The sequence below is a fragment of the Lemur catta genome, chromosome 14, assembly GCF_020740605.2.
Source record: "Lemur catta isolate mLemCat1 chromosome 14, mLemCat1.pri, whole genome shotgun sequence".
Taxonomy (NCBI): Eukaryota; Metazoa; Chordata; class Mammalia; order Primates; family Lemuridae; genus Lemur; species Lemur catta.
The window spans coordinates 44,639,791-44,659,841 of NC_059141.1; positions in this window are offsets into that span (position 1 = coordinate 44,639,791).

Here is a 20,051-nt window from a genome sequence, read left to right on the forward strand (position 1 = left end):
AAAGTGGTATGAGGAGCAGACAGGGATTTGGGGGTTGCTGGGGGCTGGAAAACACCCAGTGTGTAAGTACCTCTGTTTACTATAAAAGTTCAATTTTATTGTCATTTAATGTGACAGTTTATTAAAACCATCTGCATGCCCATACATTGCGGGCATTAAAACATAACTTAATTACTAAAAGAGAACAGTAATGCTCATATAGTGTTCAACCTATGTTGCACACAATTCTAAAGATATATTGAACTCTATTAATATTATAATTATCATTAATATCCCCATTGTACTGATGATAATCTGAGGCTCAGAGATATTAAATGCTAAGTGGGCAGTATTGTTTTAATCCCTTCCTAGTTACCATGGTCGTGAGGGGGGAATCACTACCTTATGGTTATGGAGATGGCCAAACACAAAGCCAGTTGATACTGGACAGATGAGATTTATAGCAGTTTATTAGTCATATACCTATAGTGGTTGCCATCAGTAATAGAGTAGAAAATCAGAACTTTGAGAGGCAAGCTTTGTAGTATCAAGAGGGGGAGGTCCCCCTGATTCACACACAAGGATGTGATTTACTTATATGAATAAATCTGTAGGCTGGGAGAAAACTAGAACTGCCACTCTGGGATAAGTGGGAATTGTGCTACTTTGCTAGGGGACATTATGATGAAAGCAGAGTGGAGAATTTGTGGCTATGGTTTCACCAAGTGTTGGGGCAGCTTATAATATTGGGTCTTAATTTTAAGCCTTACACCACAAGTAACATGGTAGATATCTTAGGCAGCCCCATAAACATTGAGATGGAATATGATAATGTCGATGATGGAGATATGGAACTTATAAATTCACAGACAATATTGTAAGACCTGGAAAAGTATTGATGCAATTGCTACTAGCTCTGCTTAGGTTGAGAAAGGATAATAGACTATGATGAATAATACTGTTGATATTAAGAGAATTCTACATTTTATAAATAAAAATCATACAATGATTATCAATTTAATGGAGGGATCTTTTAAAAAGCTCAATGTAGTTCCATATACCAAAACATAGTTCCAATGGGTATTATTGGGATAGTGATAGCTTGTCCAAATATATCACACACTTAATAAAAATTAACACTAATTTAGAAATTGTCAGATTTCATTGATGGTTTACATTAAAAATATATCATTTATATGGATATATCATATTTACAAATTAAGAAGAGTTTAGGCCAATTACAAAATTAGAGGGCAGAGTCCCCAAGATTACACTCAATCATGACACCAACTCCAAGTTCAGATAGTTTCCCAAACCATCCCCAGTTTCAATAATTTACTAAAAAGACTCACATAACACACTCAAAGCACTTATCTTCACTGTTACGGTTTGTTACAAGGAAAGGCTATAGATTCAGATCAGCCAAAACAAGAGATTCACAGGACTGAGTCCAGGAGGTTTCCAAATGGAGACCTTCATTTGGCCTGTCCGCCTGGAGTCAGCATGCATTATTCTCCCAGCGTAGATATGTACCCATATTCACAAATTACTGCCATCTAGAGAAGCTAACCCAAAATTTTGGTGTTCAGAGTTTTCGCGAGGGTTTCATTATGTAGGCATGATTGATTGATTGACTAAGTGACTGATTGCCCACATGGTTGATTGTAGTTTCCAGGTTGATTCATAACACATTACCCAAAGCCCCCACCCAAAGACACATTGTTAAGACTATCTAGTATGACCCAAAGCCCTCAAGTAAACCAAGACACTGCTAGTATGCAAAACATTGCTAAGCCTAGAGATTACTTACCAGAAGATGACGACAAAGACCAGACCTCTCTTTGGGCCATACTAATCCCCTCTCTACTCAAATAAGATATAATTTTCAATATTTTGATTATATTAACTCACTAGTTATTAATATCTTGAATACCACTTCTGATTATCGTCATGGAAAAGAAAAGATTATGGGTTGTAATTTTATTCTTTCCAGTATTTTCCTAAATTTCCATCATGTGATATATATTATTTACAATTGAAAATAAAATGTATATATAAAAATATTATCAGAATATTTAATCTTTTCTACTAGAACAAAATGCTTCAGGAATAATTTGAACCCTGTATCTATTTACAATCATTATTCTTTTGATATATTTTTATATTCATCATGGCATGGTAGATACTGATAAAAATATAGCTGCATTTTATTAAAAATTGTTTATTATTAAACCTGTAGTGTTTGAAATTGAATTTCCTTCTGTTATAAATTACTGAGGTTTGAGTATAACCTCAGTATTTTTTATTTGTTTGTTTTGCATTGTTTTGGTTGATTAAAAATTCTTTCAAAATGATGAAAGGCAACTTCTGTTTTTTTGCATAACAGAATTCTGGGTTATTCTGGGTTTATTGTTTTTAAAAACTTCTATCTCATATTCTAAAGCATCGCTATATTTTTATTCTTTATGATTTTTTTTTTATTAACTGGTCTTTGTGCTTGATGTGGCACCCCTGACATGAGTTTCAGAGTTGGAGGTGGAAATATTCAGCCATAATATCTTGTTTTTCTCCCTTTCCAGTTCCGAGAAAAAAAATAGTGGTTGGCTGTCTGTGTTATTTACCATCAATGAAAACGATTAAGTTTAAAAATCCACTGATTGAGCATCTGGTCATTTTCTCCATGTTAATTTTATCTAAAATTAGTTTTTGTTACCAGCTAAGAAAGTTTTTCTCATCAAAAAAAAATTATTGTAACACAAACAGCAAAATTGCCATCAGAGCTAAGAGAATGAGGTTAGTAGAGTCTTGTCCATTAAATTTTCTAATTTTATTAACCTACAAACTATTTAAGCCAGTTACATGTCAATTTATATTCCTCTTTTCAAATCAGGAAATTTCCAGGCCCCCATTACGTGGCATGGGGCCTCTCTGCAGTCCTGACACAGAAGCTACACTGCATGAGTTTGAGAGCTGGGTTTTCGTCTCTCTTTGTTTCACTAGGTAAAACTATGGGTATTACTGAAATATCCTTGCATAGTTTCTCATCAGGATTTAAGCGCTATTTTCTTCTACAGTAGTTTTTACTAATAGAGCCTTATTAAGCCATTCAGACTTGATGGATTCTAATGAGGGCAGGGATGTTATTACTGTCCTTATTAATGTTTTGAATCTGATTTGGACTGAACTGCAATGTACGCTTCCTAAATTAATGATTTCAATCTAGTAAGAATTGACCAAATTCTGAGGTCAGTCAATAAAGTAGTCAGCGATTCATTAAAATAATGCTTATTATTAGGACAGCCAAGTGTGTAGGAGGCAAAAGAGAAGAAAATGAATGTCAGTGGCTTGCTGCCAAACGGTGAGCCCTGATGCAATTGTTTATGCTTTTTTATATTAAAAAAAGTAAAGGTAACATGGGAAGTTTTAATGGATTTAACTTGAAACCCCTGACAAACCTTAAGAGTTAATTCATGCTGAGTTGATGAGTTTTTTCCTTAGGAGAAAAAAAAAAGTAATTTACTCCTATCAAGCTGATGATCATTTTGGTTTAGCTTACAGATACAGTTCTCCACCAAATCCCTATTTTACTCCTCAGCAAAACAACTGCATTTGATCAGCTTGATTGCAGTTTCATAGAGCCTACACTGACGTACATTCACCTGGGGAAAAACTCATTTAATAATTATATGTTTGCTAGAGCTTCTGACATGCACAAGTGACCACTAATTGTTTGGTCTCTGACTAGTCCCTTCCCTTCGGGCACCAAGAATACAATGTTGGCCCTATTAGCTCCCTATTTACGCTGACAATTCAACCTCTGGCAAACAGAGTGCATGAAAACGTAAGCATGTGTCTACATTTTAAAAATATCTAGGAAACTCCATTAAGTCCTCATGCGAGAGCACCGAGTCAGACATTCATATCATAAAGAATAAAATCAATTATGCATAATCAAATGTCCTTCCCCTGCTGCTGTGTGTCATCAACAACTTCTAGAGCAGATGTTCTACCACCTGGCAACCAGCAGAACATGAAGACACCGGAAAGAGTATAAACTTTGCAACTCTACTTATTTTAATGGCCATGTTAGGGTTCTTTTTTCTTTTAAAGAGGTCTCTTTAAAATGAAAATATCTCCAACACTAACATAAAACAGTTAACTCACTTTAAAATTTTATGATGACCACGAAATCAAGAAGCACAGGAAAAAGCAAGCAATGGGAACAAAATTGAGAGTATTTTTTGTTTGTTTGTTTTTAGATCAGCTCATATTGAATTATTTTGCTATTCCAAACTAAATCTGAAAGCTTTTTCAAATAATTCATTTTTTGGTTGGGTGGGGAAATTGATTTCACATATAACAAAAAGAAGAAGAAGGAGGAGGAAGAAAGGATGAAAAAGAAGAAGAAAGAGCAGCAGGAGTAGCTACTCTAATTGTAGCAAATGCATCCTGAAGATTAAATATTTGATAAAATCAGTGTCTGTAGTTCACAAGCATCAGTGGGAACAAAGGGACTACAGGCAGGCACAGATTCTGACAGTGTGTGACTCCAAGTCTTTAATGCATTATTTAATTACGAGATTCCAGATTCTAAGCTATGTCTGGTAGATTTACTTAGCAGTTATTATTGGTTTCGGTAAAGTTAAAATAAGTCCTTCATGCTGATCCCATAATCACTAACCGTGGACTGATTGGTCCAAGTAAATACTGAGAAGCACACAGCACCATCAACTGGAATTAAACAATGTTCTAGCAGTCATCAATAAAATAAATAATTTGCTTACAAATAAATGAGTTCACGTCACTGAATTATTTAAATATCAACCAAAATGTGAAATATTTTCCTTAAATGATTTTAAAATCTCCTTTTGTATATATTAATACTTTAAAACAATAAAACTCAAAATGTTTGGAAATTAAAATATTTTTAATTTAGATACACTTCGATTTCCTATGTTGTACACTAATGGTGAGAGAAAAATTCGATGGCAGTTTAACTATATGGATCAAAAGTCTTTAAAATATACATATTTTCACCCCAAAATTCTCCTTTAAGAAATAAACACTAAAGTTATAAATTGGAAAAAAAAATGCATAAAAACATGCCCATCAGACTAGTGTTTGCAATAGCAAAAAGCTGAAAACAATCCACACGCACATGATAATGAATTGTTAAAGAAATTATGGTATCTTCCTATGTGGATGATAATACTTAAAATTAACATGATTGAGTGGTTACCATGTACCTGGCACTGTTCTAAGCACTTACATGATTTAATTCTTTTAATTCTCATAGCTTTACATGCATTCACTCTTGATCCTCAGAATTATTATCATTATTTGACAGAGAAGGAAACTAAAACTTGCAGAGGTTAATTAACAGAGAAGAAAACTAAAATTCACAGAGGTTCATTAATTTCCCTAATGTCATACCAAAAAGAGGTGAAGGGAGTTTATGAAACTAGGCTGGTGCTATTTACTGCAGCACTATATAACTGTTAAAAATACTAAGACATTTGTATCACTATTGGCATAGGACAATAACCACAACATTTTCCAGTCTGAAACAAGAGCAAGTTTTGGAAAACTTTTTATAAATAATTTTATATATAGTATATATATGTATATATATCATATATTTAAATTTTCTAATTGTATATGATTTAACGTCAAATAAAGTTGTGTTTTTTTCCAGAAACAAAGAGTGGTTTGCTATATTATAATCAATTATATACAATTTTGTATATGCATGTATCACCCAACACATATGCATAGAATGAAGTCTGTGACATGTGTCATAGGGAATTTTGGATAATGGCAAAAATTAGTAAAAGTTCCATGTTTTCCATATTGATCTTTAGTCTTGAGTTACTAGAATCCAAAACAATGCACATTGCCAAGCTGAAAAGAACGCTTTTTTCATTTTTCTTCAATATTCTGTGTAACTATCTGGATGATATACAGCCACAGTAGAAAAATGGACACTGAGATATTGGAATATCATAGTAAGAATTTAAAGCTGAATTCCTAGAACAATTTTGAGTTGAAATCTGCCTTATGTAATCCCTCACAGTTCAGAATATTTTATGACCAGAATCTTAATTTAATAAGTGCACAGAGAATGGAACAAGTTTCTCAAAGACAGACACTAAATAACAAAATGTACAATTTTCGTTCAGAGCAATAAACCAGAAATTCAAATTGAAAATAATAAAAAACGTTCAAGTAGAAATCACATGTGTATATGTATATGCTAATATATGTAGGCACATATTAATATATTGGTGTATATTTGTGCACATATGTCTGTGTATACATCCATATATACTCACTTGTTCAGATATATGTATACAAACATATACATATAAACTCACACACATATCTTCTTTTGCTATAGGGTGGCTACTTGTGACATTGAATTACAATTAATTGGCTTCATCGTATTAGAGTAAGAAATTCAGTTTTTTTGTGTGGCAAGGGCTGGGCTAGACTGTGAAGAAATTATAGTTAGAATGTACTTTCAAGTACATGCTTTTAAAAAGCATGCTCATCTCATACTGATAAAACACAAGGAAAAGGAGGAAGTAGGAAGAAATGTCATAATCCTTTCTGCAAATATAATAATTTTTCAAACTCTCTTCTGCTATTTTCCCATTGATTACAAAGGTAAGCAAGGGCAAAGATCAGTATCACTGTGCCCAGAGGTCTCACTTGATCTGCCTCTCTTGATAAGGTACCCAGGTAATTAACCACTGCAGAGAAGTGGTTATACCTCAATGGAGGTATATGAGACTTTGAATAAAGAAACCTCAAAGTTGTTTAGAACCATCTGTTTTTCCCCCCACGACAGTGGCCTCTGTGGCATTCAAATCAAGTCTACACTTCATTTACCAAAGTGAGAGCATCCTGGATCCCATTTCATTGAATCCAAGCTGTGAGCGTTTAGCTGGGCTGTATCAGTCGGTAGTTGAGTGTTGCCTGCAGCAGCAATAAACCTTGCAGCAGCAATTGTCTCATAGGCTACTGTTCTGATTATCTATTGCTGCATGACAAAACACCCCACAAGTTAGTTTTATAAAACAACCACTGTTTTATTATGCTCATGGATTCTGTGGGTCAGGAATTTGGACAGATCCCAGCAGGAATGTCTTATGCCCCAGATTGTATTTTCCAAAAATAACTGCAACAGTATCTCCCATCCTGCATGCTCTTCTACAATGTATGTGACTTTGCTATGTCCCCATCAAAAGGTGTGGCCTAATTGTCTTTACTGCATCTGTGCTGGCCTTAGATACTCAAAGGTGGAAGTGACACTGTGTTATCTTTCAAAGCTAGGTCAGTAAAAGCCATACCACTTCCATCCATTGCTTGGGGATCATTTGTTCTCTGAATAGACCCTTTTGGGAGACTCCATCTCAGAACCCCCGTTGCTCTTCTATGAGAGGCCCAAGCCCAGTGGAGAGGCCTCGTGTCTCAGCCCTATTTAACAGTCACAGTTCACCTTCCACCTTTTCTTCTTCTGACTCATACTCTGGGTTAAAGAGAAATTTGGTTATTAGAGAAAAGCTATCTGGGCACATCACCATTTTTTATCATCAAGGAGGTTTGGTAATCCTCCTAAGGATTTGTAATCCTCCTAAGAAGGAGGTTTTCTAAAGCAGAAATTCTCTTTTAATGAAGCAATGTCAGGGTTACTGTTTTGTCAGAAATGGGATCAGCATTATGCTAATAGAAGGGATTTCTCATCTAGATCAGTAAGGAAGGTGTTGGAAAAGAAAACTAACCCTCAGAAAATGAGAACTGTTTCAAAATAATAGTTACTATTGGAGAAACTCAGCCACACCCCAAGGAGGAGACCCTGGACATCCCAGGATGTTTGGCCTTGTTTCTCACACCCCTGTTGGACAGAGCTCATCTTCCCACCTCGAGGAGAGCCAACAGCATTGGATGGAGACACCATGCTTCATAGTTTAAAAACAATAGATAGAAGCAGATTCAAGAGCTTCAAACATTTGTAAAAAATAAGAAGGGCTTAAAGGAAACTGAGTTGTGATTACCTCTACAAGAAAAGTTGGCAAAACCTAGGAAATGGGGGTGAGGGTATGGAAGAGGGAAGGAAGGTTTTCATAGGAAATAGCAATGGAAAGTGAGGAGAGACTGAATTTGGGAATGAAGATGATGCACATGATCAAGCACTTCTTAGGCCCAAGCCGTGAGGTTTTGTTCCTAGCAAAGCAGATAAACAGGGCGCAGGGCAATTCTGCAATCCCCAATATCTGCACCAATCCTCACCCCCAACTCTCTGCAGCATTGGCAATATTAATTTCACAAACATACAATATAGGCAATTGCTTTACCTTCTTCAAGTTTCTTTACAAGGGTAAGTTAAGTGAAAGGGTATCTGAAGTAGGTATGGAACAAATTCCTCCACAAAGACATGGAGACTTCACTAGCACCTTGTTATCAACTATGATACAGCTACAAGGAATTCACCATCATGTGATGATCTTCCTGTAGAAGCTGCTAGATAGATTGAAGCTATGACTGCCCTAGTCTCAGAGAAGAACTACAACCAAATATGTAAGCGATGTTAGAAAATTTTCACTGTACCCTCACAAGATCAAAGGCTAAGAATGTCATTATAACTACTTATTGGTTTTGTAAAAAAAAGGGTATAGTCATTGAAAACTGAGTAGAAGGGCACTGTTAAAATATTTTCATATATATGTATTTGTAAATATGCATATATTTTATATATGTGTTTATATATGTCTATACATATATATATATATCTATATTTACAACCAAATGCATGAGCTCTATTCTCTGTCTCTTTAAATTGACCCTATGTCCTTAATTTCATCTACTATGTGTTGATTTTATAGGTTAATTCTGATATGCTTTTTATGTCCAAAGTCCATTTTGTTTTTTTGGCAGTGAGGGTAGTATGATTTCAAAGTTACATTTCCAAATCAACTCTGTGTGTGTATAGGGAGAGAGGTAGTTAATTCTCTAATTGTGTGGGCAGTAATCATAAGGAGAAAGGAAACAGATCAAGCAGATAATGGAGGCAAGTCAGATGATAGATTAGGATCAGGTGTTCAATCTGAATTCTTATTAAAAAAACAAATAGCAAGGAGTTGATCACAGCCTGGAGGAAGACAAAAACAAAGAGAACTTGAAGACAGAGGGAAATATGTACAGTACTATAGTCAGATCTCAAGAAACAAGTAGAAAGGACAAAGCCATAACAAGCTTTTTAGTTCTTCTTCATCCAGGGTACCAGGGGTAAAGAAACCAACATTGCCTTTAATCTTCCTGGGGAGCCTGAGTTGGCCCACATGGATATTTTAGAATAACCCCCTGAAACAGCAAGTGAATGCAGCTGCCAAGTGTTAGAAGTGTCTGATTTTTAGCTCTTTCATTGATATTTCCATCCTCTCTTTAAAAAGAAAAATCAAGGCTCAACTTAGGTATTTAAAAATAAATTGTGATGAATAGGATTTGGTCTCTAATGCACACTCAAACCACAAAGTCATATAACTAATCTGTGAGACTTGGTAAATGGCTTCTCAATCTCAGCCCTAAATTTCTCCAAGGTCTTGGGCCAGTGGGACAGCACTAATTTACAAGTCTTCTGGAATGTATTAAAATATACCTCATATACCATTATGTTTTAGAAAAAATATTTAAGGCTTTTATTCAGCTATAAATACTACTATGGGATTTCAGTAAGAAACATCAAAAATGATTTTTTGATTTACCTTCTATGCTCTGATGGTTTCTAAAAGGTCATCTATCTTAACAATGCATTTTTAGAGTTTTTTTTTTTTTAATAACATCTATGAGGGAAAGTTAAGCTGAACTTTAGAGTAATAAGAAACAGTGATGTCTTTTATGATCCCAATATCTTCTTTGGCATAATAGAGTCATTATTAATTATACTAAACATTTTTTTTTATCTTACAGATTTTTCTTTAATACGACAATACATCATAAATTTGGTTCATTTCATAAATCTCATGTTGGTTTTTATTAATGTTATATTATTCACACTATTATTTCCTTTTTAAAATGATTCACATGTTTAATTTTAGTCATTTTGAGCCATTCTTCCATTTTATCTGGATTTTTAATGACAATGCTAAAATTCTAATATTTAATTCTTATAAGTTATCTTTTCCTTTTCTTTTTTTTTTTAATATAGATGGGGTCTCACTCTGACACCCAGGCTGGAGTGAGGGTGGCACAGCTCATTACAACTTTGAACTCCTGGACTCAAGCGATCCTCCTGCCTCAGCCTCCCGAGTAAATGGGACTACAGGCATGTGCCACCATGCCCAGCTTTTTTTTTTATTTTTTATTTTTATTTTTTAGAAACTTGGGTCTCACTATGTTGCCCATGCTGGTCTCAAACTCCTGTCCACAAGGGATCTTCCTGACTCCCAAAACAGGAGTAAGCCATCTCACTGGGCTAAGTTCTCTGTCTTAAAGGGATAGGTACATTTTATTTTGTGTAGAAAATAGGAAGCAGAAAGTAGAAATTGCATGCTTGTTGGAATAGAATCAGAAAGAGGTTAACTGAAGTAGTTCTTTACAATTGGATCTTGTAAGATGGAGAGCAATTTTACAAGTAATAATTAGCAGAAGAGCCTCTTAGGCAAACAGAAAGGAGGGCAAAGGTTTGATACAGCAGTATTTGAGCCATGTTAGGTGGGGGACTTAATGGAGGAAGTTATTATGGTTCCATATGTTGGAAATAATGAAAACCTGAAAAAGTAAGTGCAAATAGAAATAGGTAGTAGGGCAGAGATATTATAAAAGGAGAATAGTTCTAAGTTTAAGCAGAAATATTGGCAAGGAAATATATTTTGTTTAAATTTAGTTGGTGGTACAGGACTGCAAATAATATTGCTTCCAATATACTTATGAATTCCAAATCTGTAAACTTAATGTGGACATTTTTCTTCATCTTGGAAATGATTATACATTTTCATCTAACTAAATAGGATCAAAGCTTAATTCCATCATCTTCCTTTTGTATCTTAGCCTTGCTTCTCTTTTTACTTCTGTAGTTAAAAGGTCTACTATCCATTCAGTTTTTGAAGCCAAAATACTGAATATAAACTTTTATTAATTCCCTTATCTCCACTCTTGATATTCATTCATTCTGCAATTTCGGCTTAGAACTGTCTGGTAAATATCCCTCAGCCCTCTACCCACTTTTCTACTCAGTTCTCATCAGTCCTCACCTGAACTAACTGATCTCCCTACCTCCAGACTCACAGTTCTCCAATTAATTCCCTCTACTGTCTCTGGACAATTTGGAAATGCAAGTTATATTAATTATGCTTGCTTATTAAAAAAGATTCACTCATAGCTCCTTACTGCCTTTGAGCTAAAGCAAAACTGTAAGCATGCTACTTAAGATTCTTCCTGATAACTTCTTGGATTTTTTTTCTTACCACAATATACACACTGTACATTATCCATTAAAAAAAAAATGATGGGTCACAAAATGCAAATTCTTTCGATTATTTCAGTAAGACTGAAATGGCAGACAGCAGATCAGTGGTTGCCAGGTACCAGAGGTGGGGGAAAAGACTGATAAAAAGAGTGCATGAGGGAATTTTTGAGGTGATAGCTACGTTCATTCATAAGTTTGTTGGCGATTCCATGGCACATTATAAAACTCATCAAATTATATATTTAATGTTATTGAATTTCATTGTTTTTACATGTTATACCTTAAAATGATGATAAAATGTCAATAGAATGCATAATTGAAACTCAAAAGTAAGTAGGAGAACAGTAGTGTGTATTTTAAAAATATATATTGCTATATTAAATTCTCAGGAGCATCTCTGTCAGAACATGGATGCCTCCACAAATATTCAAAATTGTTTCTGAAGGGCAGTATCACCCCTTCTGAAATCTCCTGGAATAAATTATTTAGTACTTCACAGTACAGATGAATTTGAGGAAAATAAGCCTGTGTTTTGAATGTCAGTGAGGAGACAAAGAGGAAAATTATAATAGCCTGAGCTATGTGTAGAAAAAAATCAAGGCACCCCAGCAGACAGCAGCCACCAAAAAGACAGACATGTGAGTGAGGCTGTCTTGAACCCTCCAGCTCAGACAACCCTCCAAGTGAATGCAGCCACATGAGAGAGTCCAAGAGAAACCAGCATGGGAACCAGCCAACCATCTGCAGAATTGTGAAAAGAATAAATTGGTGTTCTAAGCAGTAAGAATTTAGGATGGTTTATTACACACAAATGGAAGACTTAAATACCCTAAATCAGGAATATGATGCTACCATTTCAAAAATCCAAAATATTTGGCATTGGCTTTGGGACTGGTCAGGAATAGATACAAGAAAATAGCAAGGAGATTGTTGGTGGAGGCTGTAAGGACAGAGAGAAAACTGCTATTGGAGGCCGAGGGAAGGGAGGCCTTTGTCATATAGAAGGAGAAAAAAATGGTAAACTGTCACCAGTGGTAACTAAAAATACAGAATTTATGTAAGGAACCTGGGAATTTTAGGCAGACTGTTGATAGCACCATTTACTCCAACTGTAGCCTGTAGTCTTAAACTATGGTCATTTGATCACTGGGTCTGGTACTTCTCTATTACTTCTTTCTCTTTTTTCTTTTCTAATTTCTTTTGCCTGATCATTTATGTATCTTTTTTCCTAGTAAAACATTAAGCTCATTTAATATTTTATCAACTATCACCTATTCCAATATTATAGAGATCATACCATAAACATTTTATTTCTGCCATTTGTCACTTGATAAATATTGCCTTCTATTGTTAAAAATAATTTCAGAGTATTTATCTTTCCTTCTAAATTATAATGTAACATACTTCAAGTCAAAGACTTCGCTTGATACTAGTAGCTTACTAAGTGCTTAAATACTCAGGCTTGATTTAACTTTTATACCAATTTATAATTAATAATACAGTTATGAATGTTGACAACTGTGTACTATCTTATTTGCCACTTCTTTTGGTATTATTTGCTGTTCTAGTGGCTAAGAATCTTAAAGGTAAAGATAATTTCTTAAAATCTTCCTATGTTACCCTCCAGACTAGTGTTATGCACATATTTGATACTTAGAAAAATCTTGGTAGTTGATTCCTTGATTGAAATTGGGATGAGTTATCCGACTGAAAATGAGATCCTAAGATGAATATTCAATTAAGCATGGTCCCAGGAACTTTACATTCAATTTTTGATTTGTTATTTTTGAGATAACCTTTGTGGATGACTAATGTTTTCATTTCTAAAATAATATGAAATTTAATAAAGTGACTTAAGCACAGTATGTTATCGGAACATACCTGCTCATCCCCATAGAGAAACTTATTCTTATTCACTCCTAGGACATACATTCCTTACTCTTTTTATTCTTCAAAAATATCTTACCTTGTCTCCAACTCTTTCATATAATTTTGTTTCTAATTTCTCAAAGCCAGTAGAGCCTATCAGTTACCAACACTCTTAGGTTAGACATATTTACCTTTGATTTTCTCTGTATGCTCAACCACCCTAAGATCTATCCAAGTCAGAGAAAGTTATATTCAGACTTTATATCAAAAATTATTCTTTCATTTTTGATCTGGGTCTTATCCTTTTTCCAAATACTCAGAATCCTTATTTCATCAAATATGCTCTAATAGCTTCCTCTATATTTGTTTCTTCCTCTCTGCATAGAAATACATTGAAAATTCTTCTATCCATAAAGTATGGCACTTCGGAGTTAAATTCATTTCACATCCCATCCAATTTTTCTCAATCATTTTATGCAAAAAGAGCCTAAATTATAAGTACTGAATCCCGTACGTCCTATTCACTCAGTGATTTGTTTTAATCTGAATTTTCACCTCTTCACGTTACTGAAAATATTCTTGCCAAATTTCTGATATGGAAATCCAAAGAGCATTTTGCAGACTTCAGTTTTCTTGATTTTATGGCAACATTTGTTACTACTGACCCATTTCGCCTTTTTCAAACATTTTTGTCCCTTGGTTTGGATGACAATTTTTGTTTTCTTTTTACATTATATACCTATGACCACTTCTCAATCTGCTCTGTGAAATCCTCTTTTGCTATGCATCTCATATCAACATTCCGATGGATTCTACATTTTTAATTTTTCTTATCACGCTATATTCTTCCTGGGAATTGGCCTTTGTTCAAAGAGTAACTGTAATGTATGTTTATAACAGGCAAATAATGTTATCTAACTTCCAAACATAAATGATTGGTAGATTTTCTTTATTTATCTTAAAAATCCATCCATGGTTAAACTTCTCTATACAATCTTTAAATATCTGTTCACTCAGCCACATCTTAACTAGTATCTGCTGTAGCAGTTTGGATATTCACTAAACCTTGTTTGAAAAATTTTTTTTTTTTTTTTTGAGACAGAGTCTTACTCTGTTGCCCGGGCTAGAGGGAGTGCTGTGGCGTCAGCCTAGCTCACAGCAACCTCAAACTCCTGGGCTTAAGCGATCCTACTGCCTCAGCCTCCCCAGTAGCTGGGACTACAGGCATGTGCCACTATGCCCGGCTAATTTTTTCTATATACATATTTTAGTTGGCCAGATAATTTCTTTCTATTTTTAGTAGAGACGGGGTCTTGCTCTTGCTGAGGCTGGTCTCGAACTCCTGACCTCGAGCAATCCACCCGCCTTGGCCTCCCAGAGTGCTAGGATTACAGGCATGAGCCACTGCGCCCGGCCTTGAAAATTTTTAATATTCTTTTTATCGTAACATTTACTTCTCTACTCTCATACCTCTTCAGTTTTGCCCTACTCTGCCATGAGTGTGATGCTTCTTACATCTAAATATGATCTTGCTCTCACAACTCTTTTGTTCTTCCCCATTGCCTTCAGAAAGGAATCTAAATTATTATGTTACTAATGGCATTGAACACCCTTCAAATTCTGATCATGGTATCTCACCAGCCCAATCTCCTATGGCTCCCTGGCTCCACATGTTATTCTATAATATGTAGATGCCAATTGCACTTTGCTCCCCTATGCTTCTGTGCTTTGTTGAAGTACTCTCTTTACATTTTGGTGAAACTGTCCCTGAGACTCCCTAACTTGTCCTTCTCCTATAATTCCCTTGTTCTTTATTCATATCCCTGAAAGCTATTATAATGCCGTAAGGTTACAGTGTTATAATGAATTTCATGTTTCTGTGCTTTTATCTCTCATAAAATATACTCTTTAAATCAATAAGTATGGAATAATATTATGAATGACATTGCATATAGTGACAGTTTTGATTAACAAATATTTAACAAATAACAATTTTTATCATAAATAAGTATTTATATAAAAATCTAACATTTGTAAATGTCCAACTGTTATTAGGTAGAGTAAGCTCTATGTTCTTTTAGTTTAAAAAATAAATTCACATAGAAAATGCTCAAAATATTTGAGAAGCAAGCACACTAGAAGAAAAGAATCTTTAGCTGAGAAACAAAGAACCTGTGTTAATTGTGTCTTGGCCTACTAATTTACCGTGCAACTTCTGGAGAATTGATTATTATTTTTCAGCCTCAGTTCCCTTCTTTAAAAAATGGCAAGTATGTACTAAATGGCCAAGAAGAATTTTTATTTTTTTCTTTTAAAATGAGAGCAAATTTACACATAATTAACATCTTTAAAATGCTCATTTATAAGAAAGCCTACAATATTTGTAATAGTTCTCCATTTTCATATTCTCTAATAATATTTTTTATTCAGTCAGAAGTTCAGATTATTTTAATGAAAAAAGAATGACTTGTTTTTGGTTCTTCATCTGATTCTATCTAGCCTGGTCGGTTATAGAAACATAAAGTATGAGATAACAGACCTCTTGGATGACATATATTACATTTTAGACCAAAGAAAATGTACAGGGCTGCCTTTATGTTTTTGGCTGTGCAAAGGTCAAAATATTAAGAATTATCTTTAATATTTTTCTAGCCTGATAATCATCTTTTTTCATATGTCATGCAATTGTCTTCCTGTGATGTTTTATAATCCAGTCAAGTTAGTCTGATAAAAGGCCTTACATTCTATTAATCATTTAGACTCAATTTGATTGCCTTTTTGTATTTTATGTGTTTCTCAGATTTCAACAAATGTGAATCATGAGTCTAATGATAGAATTAAAAAGATAACAGAATAACAAATGGCTTATAGACTGAGTGCATCAGATTTAAGTTATAATTATTTTGTCATTCATTTTTCTTATGATATTTTTGTAAAAGTCACTGGGATAAATCTTGTCTCATATATATACATATATATATACACACACACAATCTAATATCAAATGGAAAGCATAGTATTTTAAAAGTATAACAAATGATGAAATCATTTAATACTTTTGCCAGAAATATGTAAAATTGTCCATCAGTTACAAGAAAACCTTCTACTTGACTTTGCCCTTTCTTACCCATCAGTCTGCCTACTTTAAGGAATATTCAAAATAAATATTTATCTCAGTTAAAAATATCAAATAGTATAAGGTAATTATAGAAAAGAATGATTTGCAGAAAATTAAATGGGACAGGAGGTTTTACTGGTTATGACTTGATACCATCAGGAACCAACACATATGAGGATTTTTCTGTGGGTAATCTAGACTAGGTTCCTAATACAGACATGGCCATTCTCCTCTAAGAAGTCACAGTCCAAGATGGCAGTCACAAGATAGAGAAATAGGAAAAGAATGGAAATGTATCAGGAAGCATATAACTGACACATATTCATGTCATTTACATTACAATTATTTCATCTAGTTCAGCCACAAGGAGACATATGTCAGCAAGGTAGAGAATAGGGGAAATAACAATGATTTCTTTATATCCAAATAAGAGAACATACCAAGTCTTCACAGATAACTCTGAGATGCATTCATGGAAGAAATAACATGTAGGAAATTTTTAACTATAGAGAAGATAATGACCTAGAACACACTTATAGAGTGCCCAATAAAGATTAGGAATTTATAGAATGACTCTTTGGCTAAAATGAGTAAAATATAGAAATTTCATGATTATTTTTTTCACAAGCATTTTGATAATTCCTCCTTTAAAAATCATAGTCTTAAAAAATGAGCATATAATTGAGGAAGTTGAATAGATTTCTTGGGAGGAGGGTTGAGTCACAATAGAGACATGGCAAGAGTAGGAATTAAACACCAGAGGAAAAGAAGAGTATGTTCCAGTGTTTATATTCAACATTACGGAATTTGTATGCACAGTGCCTATAATAGTGTCTGCTTGCTGTTGACTGTTAATTAAAAAATTGTTGTAATAGAGTACAACAATGACTAAATAGCTCTAACATTATATGGATTCTGAGTAATTGTACAGGGCTCTTGTAAACTGAGATTGTAAAAGTGTAATTTACAACTGTTTTATTCTGCACCAGGTCAGTATTGGTTACAGTGGATTGAATGTATTTGAATGAGAGTAGAAGGAAAATACATGGGATATCAATGATCACTGCCTCCCCAAAGTAAGCACTTCTAATGTTTTTAATTGTTGTACTGTTATGATAGTCACCATTATTTCACAATAACTTGCTTATATTTAATTGCTTTATTTCTTAGTGTTAACTATTAAATAATGAAAACTTTCACCATGAAAGGTCAGAATTTTTTATAATCAATATATTTTATTGTAATTATTATTAGATCCATTTTCAATTATTATATTTTACTGAAATAGTACAGATGAGTTATATAATGCTATATAAATTCCATTTCCTAGTATTAATGATTGCTCATTTTTTGGATTGATTTTTTTTCTCTCCCAAAAATATAAATGTCCTCTCAATACTTTCAAATGCATGAGATGATCTACAAATTTCTTTCTTTCTTTATTCTTGACAACATCCCTCTTACAATTTCCTTCCTTTTTTTTTTAATTTCAGCTCATTATGGGGGTACAAAAGTTCAGGTTATATATATTGCCCATGCCCCCCTCTAGGCCTGCTACCCAGTTGTTCTGTTACCTGTCTTCAGCATTATTCTGTAAAACTCTTGAAACCATTTTTCTGTGTTGGATCCTTGTTTTCGGATTCTCACAACTCCCTTTTTCTTTATATATTCTCTCATTTTGGCAGTGCACATCCTTTTAGTAGTTTCTGAAAATGAGCCTGTACTTGTGAAATTTTTGAGCTTTCATGTCTGAGAATGCCTTGGAAGTTTTGATTATTTTTCTTGGTACAGAAGTCTGCATAGAGGTCACTTACATTAAAGCTTCAGGCACTACTTCATGGTCTTGAATCTTCTGTTCTGGCTGCTTAAAAAAATTATGATATGTTGATTCCTTTTTTCTCTGTATAATATACTGCTTTTATCTATTATCTCTAGAAGTATTTTCTGAAAGGACAGCATTGCTAGTAAATCATCTAACATAAAATCATCACTGCACACAATGGGGTGCTGGCCCCATTGCTTGCTTCTTGCTTGACTACCTGTGGCTTAACTTGTTTCATCAAGAACTTGTTTTGCAGAACTGGAAGAGTACTAAATAGTAAAGGGTATACACCAGACCACATTCTGAGAAGTCAAATATTAATAAAACCAGCCCAACAGAAAACAAGTGCTTTCCATTATCATTTTGCATCAACAAATGCTCTGGAAAACAACTGCCTTTCATTATCATTTCACAATTACAACTGCTCTGCTCTTTCTAACTCTAATAAAAAGTCCAAGCCACTCATCCTCGGGGCTGGCATACCTTCTTCCTTTCATGCCTTTCCTCCCTTGAAACATAAAATAAGTTTCTAATCTTGGAGTTGAGAATTTTTTTTCAGTCTGCAGCATGACCACCACCACGCCCTCTGCCCCAACATTTAGCATCTCCCTTTAGACACAAGTATTCTGAAATTTTACAATAATGATTCTTGGTATAGAAATTTTTTACCCATTATACTGGATATTGGGTGAATCCTTTCTGTATGGAAGCTCATGTGCTTTAATTTTGTATAGCATATTTGAATTGTTTTGTTGAAAATTCTTCACCTTTATTTCCTCTGTTCTTTATTCCTGGCAGTTTTATCACTTAGTTTTGGGTTTCCAAAAATACTTTTTTAACTTTCTTTTTTTTTTCTAATCCATTCCATCTTTTTGTCTGTATATTTTCTTTCTGAAAGATTTACTTCATTTTATCTCCGATTGAGGCTTTCATTATTGTAATTAAAGTTTAATTTTGAGGACATAGTTGATTCTCTGAATCAGATTTTTATTTTATTTTTTTTAATTTTTTTATTTCAGCATATTATGAGGATACAAATGTTTAGGTTATGCATATTGCCCTTGGCCCACCTGAGTCAGAATTTCAAGATTTGTTTTCATTTTATAGATGTAGTATCTTAGCTAAGCTAGTGATGACAATAATTTTCATTTATAAAGTTTTCTCTATTCTCAGCATTGTCTTTATTTTAGATCTTTCCTGCCTCAGTCACCATTTTTTGTTTGTTCTGTCCACTGTCTTTGACATTGAGGAACTGATGCTGGACTATCATTTTATTTATAAAAATGATACACACAAAACTGACTAGACATACCCACCATTTGTGTGTAGAATAGATTCTAATGCCTCATTAGAAGGCAAAGGGGCAATTGTTGGGGAACGGCCTCACCTGTAAGTTTTAGTAGGGCTTTTTCTTTGGCTACTCAGTTTTCCCAGAAAAGGTACAATAATACCCTGTGTGGTAATGAGGGGAGAAAGAAAGTCTGGCTGCTCACTTTCTTAAACCAAATAAAGAAAGATGAGGATTTTGCCAGTTAGTGCATATATGGATAGCCCCAAATTGGCAAATGCATTAAGTAAAATAAATCATTTGTGTTATTTATGCATTTTTTATTATTTCTCCCTTTATTTGATGTTTTGTGAAAATAGCCGATCAATTGATGGTACCAATCACAAGGACAAAAGAAATGCTAGAAAATATATGAGTAGAATTTTAACTGACTAGACCTATCTGTATATGACCTCAGTTACCCTTCTAGAACAATAGCTTCTTTATAAGGGAAAAGCTATTAATATAT